The sequence below is a fragment of the Balaenoptera borealis genome (assembly GCF_965194805.1).
Source record: "Balaenoptera borealis genome assembly, chromosome: 2".
In the NCBI taxonomy this organism is placed as follows: Eukaryota; Metazoa; Chordata; class Mammalia; order Artiodactyla; family Balaenopteridae; genus Balaenoptera; species Balaenoptera borealis.
In genome coordinates, this window is record NC_138867.1 from 128,098,083 (window position 1) to 128,115,810 (window position 17,728).

The 17,728-nt window shown below is 43.8% G+C and overlaps 1 protein-coding gene and 1 pseudogene across 2 annotated transcripts in view; one reads left to right on the forward strand and one right to left on the reverse strand.

Annotated features, from left to right (window-relative positions):
• Nucleotides 1-17,728, reverse strand: part of CSF1R (colony stimulating factor 1 receptor) — a 78,124-nt gene that overhangs the window by 43,964 nt on the left and 16,432 nt on the right. The gene's annotated exons all lie outside the window — the stretch shown is intronic.
• Nucleotides 10,870-12,120, forward strand: LOC309623992 (chromobox protein homolog 1 pseudogene; annotated as a pseudogene). The gene has a single exon. The product of its transcript is annotated as a chromobox protein homolog 1 pseudogene (transcript).

The following is a 17,728-nucleotide window of genomic DNA, read 5'->3' on the forward strand; positions in this document are numbered from 1 at the left end:
ATATCTTTTTCCATCCCCTCACTTTCAGTCTGAATATGTCCCTAGGTCTGAAGTGGGTCTCTTGTAGACAGCATATATATGGGTCTTGTTTTTGTATCCATTCAGTGAGCCTGTGTCTTTTGGTTGGAGCATTTAATTCATTCACATTTAAGGTAATTATTAATATGTATGTTCTTATTACCATTTTCTTAATTGTTATGGGTTTGTTTTTGTAGGTCCTTTTCTTCTCCTGTGTTTCCCATTAGAGAAGTTCCTTTAGCATTTGTTGTAGAGCTGGTTTGGTGGTGTTGAATTCTCTTAGCTTTTGCTTGTCTGTAAAGCTTTTGATTTCTCCATCAAACCTGAATGAGATCCTTGCCGGGTAGACCAATCTTGGTTGTAGGTTCTTCCCTTTCATCACTTTAAATATATCATGCCACTCCATTCTGGCTTGTAGAGTTTCTGCAGAGAAATCAGCTGTTAACCTTATGGGAGTTCCCTTGTATGTTATTTGTTGTTTTTCCCTTGTTGCTTTCAATAATTTTTCTTTGTCTTTAATTTTTGTCAGTTTGATTACTATGTGTCTCAGCATGTTTCTCCTTGGGTTTATCCTGCCTGGGACTCTCTGTGCTTCCTGGACTTGGGTGGCCATTTTCTTTCCCATGATAGGGAAGCTTTTGACTATAATCTCTTCAAATATTTTCTCAGGTCCTTTCTCTCTCTCTTCTCTTTCTGGGACCCCTATAATGCGAATGTTGTTGCATTTAATGTTTTCCCAGAGGTCTCTCAGACTGTCTTCAATTCTTTTCATTCTTTTCTCTTTATTCTGTTCCATAGCTGTGAATTCCACCATTCTGTCTTCCAGCTCACTTATCCATTCTTCTGCCTCAGTTATTCTGCTATTGATTCCTTCTAGTGTACTTTTCATTTCAGTTATTGTATTGTTCATCTCTGTCTGTTCTTTAATTTTTCTAGGTGTTTGTTCGTTAATTCTTCTAGGTCTTTGTTAAACATTGCTTGCATCTTCCGTATCTTTGCCTCCATTCTTTTTCTGAGGTCCTGGATCATCTTCACTATCATTATTCTGAATTCTTTTTCTTGAAGGTTGCGTATCTCCACTTCATTTAGTTGTTTTTCTGGGGTTTTATCTTTTTCCATCACCTGGTACATAGTCCTCTGCTTTTTCATTTTGTCTGTCTCTCTGTGAATGTGGTTTTCGTTCCACAGGCTGAAGAACTGTCATTCTTCTTGCTTTTGCTGTCTGCCCGCTGGTGCGAGCTGTGCATTAAATGTGTATTTTTTTCCCCAATTATATAAATCAGAGGTAGAAAAGGAGGAGGGCACACATACAAATCCCCTTGGTTGATCCTGGTCCTCTAGACCTGTGGGAACATATCTCAATGGATATTGCCCAGCCTGAGGCAGAGTAGCCCCTGGGCCGAATTGAGTAGAGGGAAGAGTGGAGGTACCCAAGGACGAGACAGATGTAATAAATAAAAATAATTTGGCTCTGACACAGGCAAAACAGGTTTTACTGAGGGTCCTCCCTTGAACCATAATTTTACACCTCTTCCACAAATTCTGATTTTGCAAAATAACTTAGAAAAACCAGTAGAGGTCAAACATACCTGCCTACTCTTGATCTGAGGAAAGTTGATAACCACAGTGCAAGGCAGAGAGCTGACGGTAGCACAGCCAGGAGTCCTTCCTTGAAGAAAAACAAGCACTTAGTGAAGCCGGGCTCTGCAGTTGGCTGACTGGGTTTCCTCCCCTGTAGGGCTCAAGATAGTTTACTTCTTGGCCAGCAAAGCCCCAGAAGAGGCTGGAACAGCTACCTTCACCAAACGCCTGCCGCTTCTTCCCAGCCTTTATGGTTGGGACCCAACCCCAACCAGCAGTCTTATCAGAGACTCGAGGTCTGCATGATGCTGCAATGCTGGCTGCACCTGGAAAACCTGGGCGTTCACGGGAGATGAAGGAAAGCACCAGTACTTGCCAATCTGTGGCTCCCATTTGTTCCTTTGTAGGCAGCACCTGGGCACACGGGCCGCTTGCCCGGCCAACTACTCTCCACCTTAGTGCCTGTTCTGAGGGGTTAGCTGCCCACCCCGAGAATAGATGTTTGGGGAGAGAGAGCACGAAAACAAGCAACCCCTAAGTCAAAGTCTTAGTCAATATACCAGGTTTCAAACCCAAGAGCTGAGAACAGTCTATGGACTGCAAATTTCTAGAAAATGGCCTTCCCTCCCTCGCCCATAAAAGCCTGTGCACCACAAGGAAGAGTAACTCCCGCTCGCCACAAGTAGAGAAAAGCCTGAGCACAGCAACCAAGACCCAACGCAGCCAAAGGAAAAAAAAAAAAAAAAAATGAATTCCCTGGATAAGCCACAAAGGAGAATGGAGAGTCTCAAAGATGACCAGCTTGGATTTGAAGGTTCCCTTAGGGAACACTGAAAAGGTTTCCATTAAAGATGGTTGCAAAGCACTGTAGCCTAAACGTCACGCGTGCTGCCTGTCTGCCAAGAAATCTGTCCTGGCAGTTCCGAGACTGTAGCCACGGTGGTCAGAGGCTCCTAAGAGTTTCCCCCCGTGTGCTGAGGGCAGGCGTGCCTATTGCAGAGGGGCCTAGGAGAGCCCAGGCTCTGCCTCACGTACCACCTGGATAAACTTACCTCATGGGGAGGCAGGTGCAGGAAATGACAGGATCACCTTGAAGAAACCAAAGTGAGGACTAAGACTGAGAGCTGAATGTGAGAGAGGAATTCAGGAGTATACAGGTCAAAATAGCCAAGCACTGGCTTCCTTTGCGGGTATGTTGGGGTTGAATCTTCCAGGTAGATGATCAAAACATTTTACCTCCCCAGCAGAAATCAAAGACAAGCTCAGCTCAGCTCATGGGAAATTTGCAGGTAGAATACATTCAGCCCAAGACCTCCATACAGCATGTGGCCTTTAGCGTCACCACCAATGCTCGTTCCTCCGGCAAACTTTCATACACAGACAGACAGACAGACAGACAGACACACACACACACACACACACACACACACACACACACACACACACACACACACATGCATACTGAAAAGCATTTCAATGCTAACTCCCTGCTAGTGTGGCTCATGCAAAAGAGGGTTAAAACTCTTAGTGAGGAAAACCCAAAATGTCCACTTGTATGAAATTCCTTTAACTCAGACACGGGTTACATTCTTCTGGGGTCGAGATTTTCCTGCTTCACGCTCCCTCATTTCTCCTTTACCCTCTCGCCCTGACAAGGTTATCTGGGCTGGTTTCATTAAGAATACACTCCTTTATCAATACCACCAGGTAATGATATTAGACACAGGTGAAAACTCCTGACAGTTCTGTAAGGCAAGCTCTCTAGTCAGGGAGCAATGGCTTTTCCCTCCTGGGTCAGAGGACCGCCCCCACCACTAATCCAGGTTCAAGAAAGTTTTGCTATAGTCTTCCAAGAAACAACCCCATTAGCCAATCCTAACAAAGGAAACAGTCAGACATAGGCAAACAAAAAGGCATGGGGCTCTAATCCAGGGGTTGGGGTCCTAACCTGATTGATCCTTTGGTACCTCAGTGGCTGCAACCTTTGATATTGTCTCTCTTAAGGTGGGACTCTAACCCACAATCCTGATGAGATTATTCAACAATATAGGCACAGGTGCATTTTAACAAGGTTACTCTCCCCCAAAGACACCTGATTTAGGAGCTGTTTCTTCTCTCAAAAGTGAAGGGAGCACTGAGGGGCCTGGAGGGCCACAGTGGGGAAGCAGGAACTCCACGGCTGACCCTCTAGATGAATTCGGTCTAGGTGGCCACTCAGGGTCTGTGGTGAGGGCCCACACTCCGCCAGGGGCTACAGTGCCTCGGGCAGGCTGTCACAAGACTGAGTCCCTTCTTGGACTCCAAAATTGTTACTGAGCAAGGGCTCGCTACCCAACGTTCTTAAAAGCCAATACTATGGGACTGGATTTTGAGAGAAGGAAGAGCTTTATTGTGAGGTTGACTGCCAAGGAGACAGATTTGAGGGCCTTGCCTTGGTTGACCCCACGGATGAGGAGGAACCTTGGATACAGAGGGACGACGATAAGCAATAGGTGGATGAGCACCCACATTGCTCAAGGGTCAGCTCTACACCAGTTAAACGCGACTGTCATACCGGATAAAAAAGCAAAACCGAATATTTGCTTTCTACAATAAACAGACTTTAGAATGTAAATTGGTACAGCCACTATGCAGAACAGTATGGAGGTTCCCTAAAAAAGTAAGAATAGAGCTACCACATGATCCAGCAATTCCACTCCAGGGCATACAACTGGAAAAGACGAAAACTCTAATTTCATCTTTAATTTCTAATAATCAGAAAAATAAATGTCCCCCAATGTTCATAGCAGCACTATTCACAACAGCCAAGTCATGGAAGCTATCTAAGTGTCCATCGACAGAGGAATGGATAAAGAAGATGTGGCATATACACACACACACACATATATATATACATATATATAAAGGAATATCACTCAGCCATAAAAAAGAATGAACTAATGCCATTTGCAGCAACATGACCTACAGATTATCATACTACGTGAAGTAAGTCACACAGAGAAAAACAATATCATATATCACTTATATGAGAAATCTAAAATAAAATTATACAAATGAACTTATTTACCAAAGAGGAACAGATTCACAGACATAACAAACAAACTGATGGTTACCAAAGAGGAAGGGGGGGATAAAGTAGGAGTTTCGGATTAACAGCTACACAATACTATATATAAAATATATAAACAACAAGGACCTACTTTATAGCACAGGGAACTACATTCAATATCTTGTAATAACTTATAATGGAAAGGAATCTAAATTATATATATAAATATACATATATATATCTGAATTACTTTGCTTTATACTTGAAACTAACACAAAATTGTAAATCAACTATACTTGAATAACAATTAAAAAAAAGAAACCCACTTAAAGGCATAGGTAGGATAAAAGTAAAAGGATGGAAAAAGATATTCCATGTAAAGAGTAATCAAAAAAAACAAAAAAACAGAGTGCTGTATTAATATCAGACATAGCAGACATCCAAACAAGGACTATTTCTAGGGATAGTGAAGAATATTACATAATGACAAAGAAGTCAATTATCCAAGAATACAACTATCCTAAATGTATATGCACCTTAGAAGACAGCTTCTAAATACATGGAATAAAACTGAGAACTGAAAGAAGAGATAGACAAATCTCTGGTGACACATCTCTCTCAGTTACAGATGGTACAAGTACAGAGAAAGTAAGAATATAAAATACCTGAACAAAAGTACAAACCAACTTAACCTAATTGATATTTAGAGAATACTCTACTTAACAGTAAGAGAATACACATTCTTCCCAAGGACACATGGAACATTCACCAAGATGTACCATATTCTTATCTATATGAAAAACCATTAAACATTTAAAAAGCATAAAAAGTTTAAATACCTAAATCATACAAAATATTCCTTGTACCATAAAAGAATTAAAATTGAAATCATTAACAAGACAATAACTGGGAAATCCAAACATGTGGAAATTGAAGAGCATCCTTATAAACAACCCACGAGTCAAAGAAGAAATCCCAAGGGAAATTAGAAAATGTTTTAATTGAATGAAAAAATAATCAATGATCTGAGTTCTACCTTAAGAATCCAGAAAAGAACAAATTAAACCCATAGTAACTATAAGGAAGGAAAGAGGATAACAGCAGAAATGAATGAAATGCAGAAAATGTCAGAGAATAATCAGTAAAGCCAAACGCCGTCTCACTGAAAAAAAAATCAATAAAATATTCAAGAAAAACAAAACAAAACAAGGAAGACACAAGTTACAAATGTCAGGAAACAAAGAGTGGACATCATCACCAACATCACCCTTTTAGTGTACAGACACTAAAAGGATAACAAGAGAATACTATAAAATGCTCTAGGTAAAAGGATAAAAAAGGAATACTACAAAATCTTCTAGGTACATCACTTCAAAAAGTTACATAAAATGGACAAATCTCTGGAGACACAAAAGACTATGCTTCTAGCATCACTGAGCTGGCCTGTTGGTCCTAAGGCGAGGATGAGAAACATGTGAGGCAGAGCTGCACCAGCTAAGGTACCTGTGCTAAGCCCAGCCTGGAGCAGGATCCCCTGTTGCCCTGTAGATGCATGAGTGAACCCTAGTGAGTCCAACAAGGTCAGCCGCCAGAGGTGAAGATGAGAGAAATAAATGTTTTTTATTATTATTGTAGATTTGTGGGGTTTTATTGTTTTGAATGCTATAGAAGGAAAGCTAACTGGTAATGTATGGAATACATTACCAGTTAGCTTTCCTTCTATAGCATTCAAATGGTCTGGAATAAAGGCCAAGCCTGGAGAGGGTTGAGTTTTGCCAGGCAGAGGCAGGGAAGAAAAAAGGAAGGGCATTTAGAAAGAAATGAACAGCAAAGGCCATTAGCAGAGCAGCTAGCTGGCCACTAGCAGGTACAGAACCCAGGCAGAGAGCAGTAGTGCCAGGAATCCCTTCCCAGCAGCACGCTACAGTCCTGTTTGCCCCCAGTGCTGACTGCAAGATAGTCATACATAAAGAGGCATCTATTCTCCCCCCGGATGGAAGTGCCCCCCACAAACCCTGCTCCCAAACACAGCCCCTTTCCCAGCAACAGCCACTGGTACGAATCATGTATATGCTCTACCCTTCCTGAACTTGTCCACACAGCTATATGCTCATCCATGGATCCATCCATCCATCCACTCAGCCATACTGTGTGGTTTTAAAAAGCAGTAGCAAATACTATTTATTGCACTGTGGGGCTTCGGGTTTATCACTTAATGACTCATCTTAGAAGTCTTTCCATGTCAATACATAGAGATCTACCTCAGTTTTTAAATTGCTACATTGTATTCATGAGATGAATGTACCATAATTTTTTTCACCATTCCTCTACTGAATGGACATTTTAGTTACTTGATTTTTCTACACTGTAAACAACGCTACGGTGCACATCCGAGCTCCTAAATGACTGTGCATGTGTGCCATCATCTGAGGGGATCCATTCCGGATTGCTGGGTCCAAGGGTGAGTCCAGTAAAATGTGGAGGCACTGTTAAACTGCCCTCCGAAAAAGGCTGTGTAGGGCTTCCCTGGGGGCGCAGTGGTTAAGAATCGGCCTTAAAATCCACCAGGCAAAACAGGTTTTACTGAGGGTCCTCCCTTGAACCACAATTTTACACCTCTTCCACAAATTCTCATTTTGCAAAGTAACTTAGAAAAACCAGTGGAGGTCAAACGTACCTGCCTACTCTTGATCTGAGGAAAGTTGATAACCACAGTGCAAGGCAGAGAGCTGACGGTAGCACAGCCGGGAGTTCTTCCTCGAAGAAAAACAAGCACTTACTGAAGCTGGGCTCTGCAGCTGGCTGATTGGGTTTCCTCCCCTGTACTGCTCAAGATAGTTGACTTCTTGGCCAGCAAAACCCCAGAAGAGGCTGGAAACACTACCTTCACCATACGCCTGCCACTTCTTCCCAGCCTTTATGGTTGGGACCCAACCCCAACCAGCAGTCTTATCAGAGACTCGAGGTCTGCGTGATGCTGCAATGCTGGCTGCACCTGGAAAACCTGGGCGCTCACGGGAGATGAAGGAAAGCACCCGGACTTGCCAATCTGTGGCTCCCATTTGTTCCTTTGTAGGCAGCACCTGGGCACACGGGCCGCTTGCCCGGCCAACTACTCTCCACCTTACTGCCTGTTCTGAGGGGCCAGCGGGTCCCCCCGAGAATGGATGTTTGGGGAGAGAGAGCACAAAAACAAGCAACCCCTAAGTCAAAGTCTTAGTCAATATCTCAGGTTTCAAACCCAAGAGCTGAGAACAGTCTATGGACTGAAAATCTCTACAAAATGGCCTTCCCTCCCTCGCCCATAAAAGCCTGCGCACCACAAGGAAGAGTAGCCCCCGCTCGCCGCAACTAGAGAAAAGCCCGTGCGCAGCAACCAAGACCCAACGTAGCCAAAAAAAAAAAAGAAAAGCATTCACTTAAAAAGAAAAAAAAGAATTCCCTAGAGAAGCCACAAAGGAGAATGGAGAGTCTCAAAGATGGCCGGCTTGGATTTGAAGGTTCCCTTAGGGAACACTGAAAAGGTTTCCATTAAAGATGGTTGCCAAGCACTGTAGCCTAAACGTCACGCGTGCTGCCTGTCTGCCAAGAAATCTGTCCTGGCAGTTCCGAGACTGTAGCCACGGTGGTCAGAGGCTCCTAAGAGTTTCCCCCCGTGTGCTGAGGGCAGGCGTGCCTATTGCAGAGGGGCCTAGGAGAGCCCAGGCTCTGCCTCACGTACCACCTGGATAAACTTACCTCATGGGGAGGCAGGTGCAGGAAATGACAGGATCACCTTGAAGAAACCAAAGTGAGGACGCTGTCTGATACTGAGAGCTGAATGTGAGAGAGGAATTCAGGAGTATACAGGTTGAAACAGCCAAGCCCTGGCTTCCTGTGTGGGTATGTTGGGGTTTAATCTTCCAGGTAGATGATGGAGACATTTTACCTCCCCACCAGAGATCAAAGAAAAGCTCAGCTCAGCGCCTGGGAAATTTCCAGGTAGAATACATTCATCCCAAGACCTCCATATAGCATGTGGCCTTTAGCATCACCACCAATGCTCGTTCCTCCAGCAAACTTTCATACAGACACACACACACACACACAGACACACAGACACACACATACTGAAAAGCATTTCAATGCTAACTCCCTGCTAGTTTGGCTCATGCAAAAGAGGGTTCAAACTCTCAGTGAGGAAAACCCAAAATGTCCAGTTGTATGAAATTCCTTTAACTCAGACACAGGTTACCTTCTTCTGGGGTGGAGACTTACCTGCTTCACGCTCCCTCATTTCTCCTTTACCCTCTCGCCCCGACAAGGTTATCTGGGCTGGTTTCATTAAGAATACACTCTTTTATCAATACCACCAGGTAATTACATTAGACACAGGTGAAAACTCCCGACAGCTCTGTAAGGCAAGCTCTCTAGTCAGGGAGCAATGGCTTTTCCCTCCTGGGTCAGAGGACCGCCCCCCCCACTAATCCAGGTTCAAGAAAGTTTTGCTATAGTCATCCAAGAAACAACCGCTATTAGCCAATGCTAACAAAGGAAAGAGTCAGACATAGGCAAACAAAAAGGCATGGGGCTCTAACCCAGGGATTGGGATTCTAAGCTGATTGATCCTCTGGTACCTCAGTGGCTGCAACCTTTGATATTGTCTCTCTTAGGTGGAACTCTAACCCACAATCCTGAGATTATTCAACAATATAGGCACAGGTGCATTTTAACAAGGTTACTCTCCCCCAAAGACACCTGATTTAGGAGCTGTTTCTTCTCTCAAAAGTGAAAGGAGCACTTAGGGGCCTGGAAGGCCAAGGCGGGGAAGCCGGAACTCGACCGCTGACCCTCTAGATGAATTCGGTCTAGGTGGCCACTCAGGGTCTGTGGTGAGGGCCCACACTCCGCCAGGGGCTACAGTGCCTCGGGCAGGCTGTCACAAGACTGAGTCCCTTCTTGGACTCCAAAATTGTTACTGAGCAAGGGCTCGCTACCCAACGTGTTTAAAAGCCAATACTATGGGACTGGCTTTTGAGAAAAGGAAGAGCTTTACTGTGAGGTTGACGCCAAGGAGACAGATATGAGGGCCTTGCCTTGGTTGACCCCACGGATGAGGAGGAACCTTGGATACAGAGGGACGACGATAAGCATCAGGTGGATGAACACCCACATTGTTCAGGGGTCAGCTCTACACCAGTTAAACGCGATTGTCATACCGGATAAAAAAGCAAAACCGAATATTTGCTTTCTACAAGAACCCACTTTAGAATGTAATTTGGTGCAGCCACTATGTAGAACAGTATGGAGGTTCCCTTAAAAACTAAAAATAGAGCTACAATATGGTCCAGCAATCCCACTCCAGGGCATATAACTGGAAAAGACGAAAACTCTAATTCAAAAAGATACATGTGCCCCAATGTTCACAGCAGCACTATTCACAACAGCCAAGTCATGGAAGCTATCTAAGTGTCCATCGACAGAGGAATGGATAAAGAAGATGTGGCATATTATATATATACACACACATATATATAATGGAATATCACTCAGCCATAAAAAAGAAAGAACTAATGCCATTTTCAGCAACGTGACACACAGATTATCATACTAAGTGAAGTAAGTCACACAGAGAAAGACAATATCATATATCACTTGTATGTGAAAACTAAAATAAAATTATACAAATTAACTTATTTACCAAAGAGGAACAGATTCACAGACATAACAAACAAACTTATGGTCACCAAAGAGGAAGGGGGGATAAATTAGGAGTTTGGGATTAACAGCTACACACTACTATATATAAATTATATAAACAAGGACCTACTTTATAGCACAGGGAACTACATTCAATATCTTGTAATAACTTATAATGGAAAGGAATCTAAATTATATACATAAATATATATATAGATAAATATATATATATATCTGAATCACTTTGCTTTATACCTGAAACTAACACAACATGGTAAATCAACTATACTGCAATAATAATGAAAAAAAAGGAAACCCACTTTAAATATAAAGACATAGGTAGGATAAAAGTAAAAGGATGGAAAAAGATATTTCATGTAAACAGTAATCAGAAAAACAAAAATCAGCTAGAGTGCTGTATTAATATCAGACAAAGCAGACATCAGAACAAGGAACATTTCTAAGGATAGTGAAGAATATCACATAATGACAAAGAAGTCAATTATCCAAGAATATAACTATCCTCAATGTATATGCACCTTAGAACAGAGCTTCAAAATACATGGAACAGGCTTCAGCAAGAGGCTCAACAGCGGTCAAGCAGCTTGTTGCTTTTCTGGTCGCCACTGCATTCGCCGTCCCGACAAGACGCGCCAGTAGCGCGGCACCGATTCCTCTCGGGCTCGTGGGCGCTGCTCTGAGCCCCGTCACCCTTTATACAAGAAAGCTGGCGGGCACTATGGGGAAAAAGCAAAACAACAAGAAAGTGGAGGAAGTGCTAGAAGAAGAGGAAGAAGAATATGTGGTGGAAAAAGTTCTCGACCGTCGAGTCGTTAAGGGCAAAGTGGAGTACCTCCTAACGTGGAAGGGGGTCTCAGATGAGGACAACACATGGGAGCCAGAAGAAAACCTGGATTGCCCCGACCTCATTGCTGAGTTCCTACAGTCACAGAAAACAGCATACGAGACAGATAAATCAGAGGGAGGCAAGCGCAAAGCTGATTCTGATTCGGAAGGTAAGGGGGAGGAGAGCAAACCAAAGAAGCAGAAAAAAGAGTCAGAAAAGCCACGAGGCTTTGCCTGGGGTTTGGAACTGGAGCGGATTATTGGAGCTACAGACTCCAGTGGAGAACTCATGTTCCTGATGAAATACAAAAACTCTGATGAGGCTGACCTGGACCCTGCCAAGGAAGCCAATGTCAAGTGCCCACAGGTTGTCATATCCTTCTATGAGGAAAGGCTGATGTGGCATTCCTACCCCTCAGAGGATGATGACAAAAAAAGATGACAAGAATTAACTCCCCTGAGTACCAGCCCCTGTCACATCTGACTGTGGGTTTCAAGTGGGGAAAGAAGGAGTTCTACTTGTCTTGACACCATAGAGGGGGCTTGAGAAGATGGCCTTTGAAGAGCCAGTATAGTTTCTGTGCGCTACAGCAGCCCAAGTGCTTTAAAGCCGCTCCATGCTGTATAGTTTGCACACCCATCCCAGTGGAGGGGAAGGAGGGTCAGTGTTTCAAGGCAACCCATTCTGAACTTTGCTGAGAAAAGCAAAGGGCCTTCTATGAAGGACAAAACTGGCAGAATGGGATGTGGGAGAGCAAAAGATACTGTAGATCTTCAAAGAGCATCTCCACAACCCACAGCCTTCTTCCCAATAGTGTTAACTCTGCATTTTTACAGCGTAGCATATATGTAGTTTTTGGCTATTTCTGGTGTATTATTTGGGGGTGGGAGGGATGGTGTGGAAAAGAAGGGAGATGGGTTAGGATCATTTTTCTTAAAATTTGGGGCCTCTTGGGGGGAAATGGTGAAACAAGAACTAATGATGATTTGGTTCTGTGTCCAGAATATTTCATCCTTTCAAAAAATGTCACTGGCAACCTACATAAGGACTGTGAGAGACTGTTTAAAAGCCGTGAATGCCTGAAACTTAGAAGCCAAGGTGTTCCCTGCCTGAGCTTAACGCTGTTCCCCAAAAGCATTAGGCTTTGGTAACTTCTTAACTTCCCAGTTAAGAAGTTACCAAAGCTGCCATTTGGGGGTTGGAAACTGGTTGAGGAGGAAAAGTCTTATTGGAGTGCATACACAGGCACATCATTCTGTCTTAGAGGTGCTAATTCTTGAAATTGACAAGAAGATCCTTTCTTTTCCAATTATGAAGTATAAATATCAGCTCCTCCATCCAAGCCACTGGCTGAAGTATTTGGGGAAGGGCAGAGGGTGGTATAGGAGGTGGGAGAGTAGGCAAAGACAAGGGCCGGTGCTCTGAGGGTGGAAAACTCTTGGAGCCTCTGTTATTTGAACTTTCAAACCATTGGTGACAGGGTTCAGTCACTGACAGCACAAGTTCACTGAGTCACTTCAAGAGTTGAATGATTTCTGAAGCCCTGGTCTCCGGAGAAGATTAAATTTTCATACCTGGACAGTGGTTCACTTTAAAACAAAACAAATTTTTTTAATCCTAAGAATTAACTAAAACCCAAAATGCTGTCTTGAATCATGAGATCCATCAGTCCTTGACATCATTTAGACCTGCATCTAGAACTCCGCTGTAAAATCGTTTTAGGCATGTGTTTGGTTTCTGTGAATGTTTTGTTTAAATGTTAAACTTCATACCAACACTGTCAGCATTTCTCTTAATAAAACTATAGATTTATAATCCTGAAAAAAAAAATGAAACAAAACTGAGAACTGAAAGAAGAGACAGACAAATCTCTGGTGACACATCTCTCTCAGTAACAGATGGTACAAGTACAGAGAAAGTAAGAATATAAAAGACATGAACAAAAGTACAAACCAACTTGACCTAATTGATATTAAGAGAATACTCTACTTAACAATAAGAGAACAGACAATCTTTCCAAGGACACATGGAACATTCAGCAAGATGTACCATATTCTTATCTATATGAAAAACCATTAAAAATTTTGAAAGCATGTAAACTTTAAACATCTAAATCATACAAAGTATTTCTTGAACCACAACAGAATTAAACTTGAAATCATTAACAGGACAATAACTGGGAAATCCAAACATGTGGAAATTGAACAACATCCTTATAAACAACCCACGAGCCAAAGAAGAAATCCCAAGGGAAATTAGAAAAATGTTTTTAATTGCATGAAAAAATAATCAATGATCTGAGTTCTACCTTAAGAAACCAGAAAAAGAACAAATTAAACCCATAGCAACTATAACGAAGGAAAGAGGGTAACAGCAGAAATGAATGAAATCCAGAAAATGTCAGAGAAAAATCAGTAGAGCCAAAAGCTGTTTCACTGAAAAAAAAAAAATCAATAAAATATTGAGGAAAAACAAAACAAAACAAGAAAGAGACAAGTTACAAATGTCAGGAATCAAAGAGGGGACATCAGCACCAACACCACCCTTTTAGTGTACAGACACTAAAAGGATAATAAGGGAATACTATAAAATGCTCTAGGTAAAAGGATAATAAGGGAATACTGTAAAATGCTCTAGGTACATCACTTCAACAAGTTAGATAAAATGGACAAATCTCTGGAGACACACAAGAAGATGCTTCTAGCATCACTGAGCTGGCCTGTTGGTCCTAAGGCAAGGATGAGAAACATGTGAGGCAGAGCTGCACCAGCTAAGGTACCTGTGCTAAGCCCAGCCTGGAGCAGGATCCCCTGGCGCCCTGTAGATGCATGAGTGAACCCTACTGAGTCCAACAAGGTCAGCCGCCAGAGGTGAAGATGAGAGAGAAAAGAATGTTTTTTACTATTATTGTAGATTTGTGGGGTTTTATTGGTTTGAATGCTATACAAGGAAAGCTAACTGGTAATGTATTGACCTGGGATAAATGCCAAGCCTGGAGTGGGATGGGTTTTGCCACGCAGAGGCAGGGAAGAAAAAAAGAAGGGCATTTAGAAAGAAATGAACAGCAAAGGCCCTTAGCAGAGCAGCTAGCTGGCCACTAGCAGGTACAGAACCCAGGCAGAGAGCAGTAGTGCCAGGAATCCCTTCCCAGCAGCACGCTATAGTCCTGTTTGCCCCCAGTGCTGACTGCAAGATAGTCATACATAAAGAGGGATGTATTCTCCCCCTGGATGGAAGTGCCCCCCACAAACCCTGCCCCCAACCACAGCCCCTTTCCCAGCAACAGCCACTGGTACGAATCATGTATATGCTCTACCCTTCCTGAACTTGTCCACACAGCTATATGCTCATCCATGGATCCATTCATCCATCCACTCAGCCATACTGTGTGGTTTTAAAAAGCAGTAGCAAATGCTATTTATTGCACTGTGGGGCTTCGCATTTATCACTTAATCACACATCTTAGAAGTCTTTCCATGTCAATACATAGAGATCTACCTCAGTTTTTAAATTGCTACATTGTATTCATGAGATGAATGTACCATAATTTTTTTCACCATTCCTCTACTGAATGGACACTTTAGTTACTTGATTTTCCTCCACTGTAAACAACACTGTGGTGCACATCCGAGCACCTAAATGACTGTGCATGTGTGCCATCATCTGAGGGGATCCATTCCGGATTGCTGGGTCCAAGGGTGGGTCCAGTAAAATGTGGAGGCACAGTTAAACTGCCCTCCAAAACAGGCTGTGTAGGGCTTCCCTGGGGGGTGCAGTGGTTAAGAGTCCGCCTTAAAATCCGCCAGGCAAAACAGGTTTTACTGAGGGTCCTCCCTTGAACCATAATTTTACATCTCTTCCACAAATTCTGATTTTGCAAAATACCTTAGAAAAACCAGTAGAGGTCAAACGTACCTGCCTACTCTTGATCTGAGGAAAGTTGATAACCACAGTGCAAGGCAGAGAGCTGACGGTAGCACAGCCGGGAGTTCTTCCTCGAAGAAAGACAAGCACTTAGCGAAGCTGGGCTCTGCAGTTGGCTGACTGGGTTTCCTCCGCTGTAGGGCTCAAGATAGTTGACTTCTTGGCCAGCAAAACCCCAGAAGAGGCTGGAACAACTACCTTCAGCAAACGCCTGCCGCTTCTTCCCAGCCTTTATGGTTGGGGCCCAACACCAACCCGCACTCTTATCAGAGACTCGAGGTCTGCGTGATGCTGCAATGCTGGCTGCACCTGGAAAACCTGGGCGCTCACGGGAGATGAAGGAAAGCACCCGGACTTGCCAATCTGTGGCTCCCATTTGTTCCTTTGTAGGCAGCACCTGGGCACACGGGCCACTTGCCCCGCCAACTACTCTCCACCTTACTGCCTGTTCTGAGGGGTTAGCTGGTCCTCCAAGAATGGATGTTTGGGGAGAGAGAGCACGAAAACAAGCAACCACTAAGTCAAAGTCTTAGTCAATATCTCAGGTTTCAAACCCAAGAGCTGAGAACAGTCTATGGACTGAAAATCTCTACAAAATGGCCTTCCCTCCCTCGCCCATAAAAGCCCGTGCACCACAAGGAAGAGTAGCCCCCGCTCGCCGCAACTAGAGAAAAGCCCGCGCGCAGCAACCAAGACCCAATGTAGCCAAAAAAAAAAAAAAAAAAAAAGCATTCACTTAAAAAGAAAAAAAAATGAATTCCCTGGAGAAACCACAAAGGAGAATGGAGAGTCTCAAAGATGACCAGCTTGGATTTGAAGGTTCCCTTAGGGAACACTGAAAAGGTTTCCATTAAAGATGGTTGCCAAGCACTGTAGCCTAAACGTCACGCGTGCTGCGTGTCTGCCAAGAAATCTGTCCTGGCAGTTCCGAGACTGTAGCCTCGGTGGTCAGAGGCTCCTAAGAGTTTCCCCCCGTGTGCTGAGGGCAGGCGTGCCTATTGCAGAGGGACCTAGGAGAGCCCAGACTCTGCCTCACGTACCACCTGGATAGTTACTTCATGGGGAGGCAGGTGCAGGAAATGACAGGATCACCTTGAAGAAATCAAAGTGAGGACGCTGTCTGAGACTCAGAGGTGAATGTGAGAGAGGAATTCAGGAGTATACAGGTTGAAACAGCCAAGCCCTGGCTTCCTGTGTGGGCATGTTGGGGTTTAATCTTCCAGGTAGATGATGGAGACATTTTACCTCCCCACCAGAGATCAAAGACAAGCTCAGCTCATGCCTGAGAAATTTCCAGGTAGAATACATTCATCCTAAGACCTCCATATAGTATGTGTCCTTTAGCATCACCACCAATGCTTGTTCCTCCGGCAAACTTTCACACACACACACACACACACACACACACACACACACACACACACACACACACACATACTGAAAAGCATTTCAATGCTAACTCCCTGCTAGCTTGGCTCATGCAAAAGAGGGTTAAAACTCTCAGTGAGGAAAACCCAAAATGTCCAGTTGTATGAAATTCCTTTAACCCATACACGGGTTACGTTCTTCTGGGGTGGAGACTTACCTGCTTCACGCTCCCTCATTTCCCCTTTACCCTCTCACGCCAACAAGGTAATCTGGGCTGGTTTCATTAAGAATACACACCTTTATCAATACCACCAGGTAATTATATTAGGCACAGATGAAAACTCCCGACAGCTCTGTAAGGCAAGCTCTCTAGTCAGGAAGCGATGGCTTTTCCCTCCTGGGTCAGAGGACCGCTCCCCTCCACCCCATTAATCCAGGTTCAAGAAAGTTTTGCTATAGTCATCCAAGAACCAACCGCTATTAGCCAATCTTAACAAAGGAAACAGTCAGACATAGGCAAACAAAAAGGCATGGGGCTCTAACCCAGGCATTGGGGTTCTAACCTGATTGATCCTTTGGTACCTCAGTGGCTGCAACCTTTGATATTGTCTCTCTTAGGTGGAACTCTAACCCACAATCCTGAAGAGATTATTCGACAATATAGGCACAGGTGCACTTTAACAAGGTTACTCTCCCCCAAAGACACCTGATTTAGGAGCTGTTTCTTCTCTCAAAAGTGAAAGGAGCACTTAGGGGTCTGGAGGGCCACAGCGGGGAAGCCGGAACCCGATAGCTGACCCTCTGGATGAATTCGGTCTAGGTGGCCACTCAGGGTCTGTGGTGAGGGCCCACACTCCGCCAGGGGCTACAGTGCCTCAGGCAGGCTGTCACAAGACTGAGTCCCTTCATGGACTGAGCAAGGGCTCGCTACCCAATGTGCATAAAAGCCAATACTATGGGACTGGCTTTTGAGAAAAGGAAGAGCTTTATTGTGAGGTTGACTGCCAAGGAGACAGATTTGAGGGCCTTGCCTTGGTTGACCCCACAGATGAGGAGGAACCTTGGATACAGAGGGACGACGATAAGCAATAGGTGGATGAACACCCACATTGTTCAGGGATCAGCTCTACACCAGTTAAACGCGGTTGTCATACTGGATAAAAAAGCAAAACTGAATATTTGCTTCTACAAGAAACCCACTTTAGAATGTAAATTGGTGCAGCCACTATGGAGAACAGTATGGAGGTTCCCTAAAAAAGTAA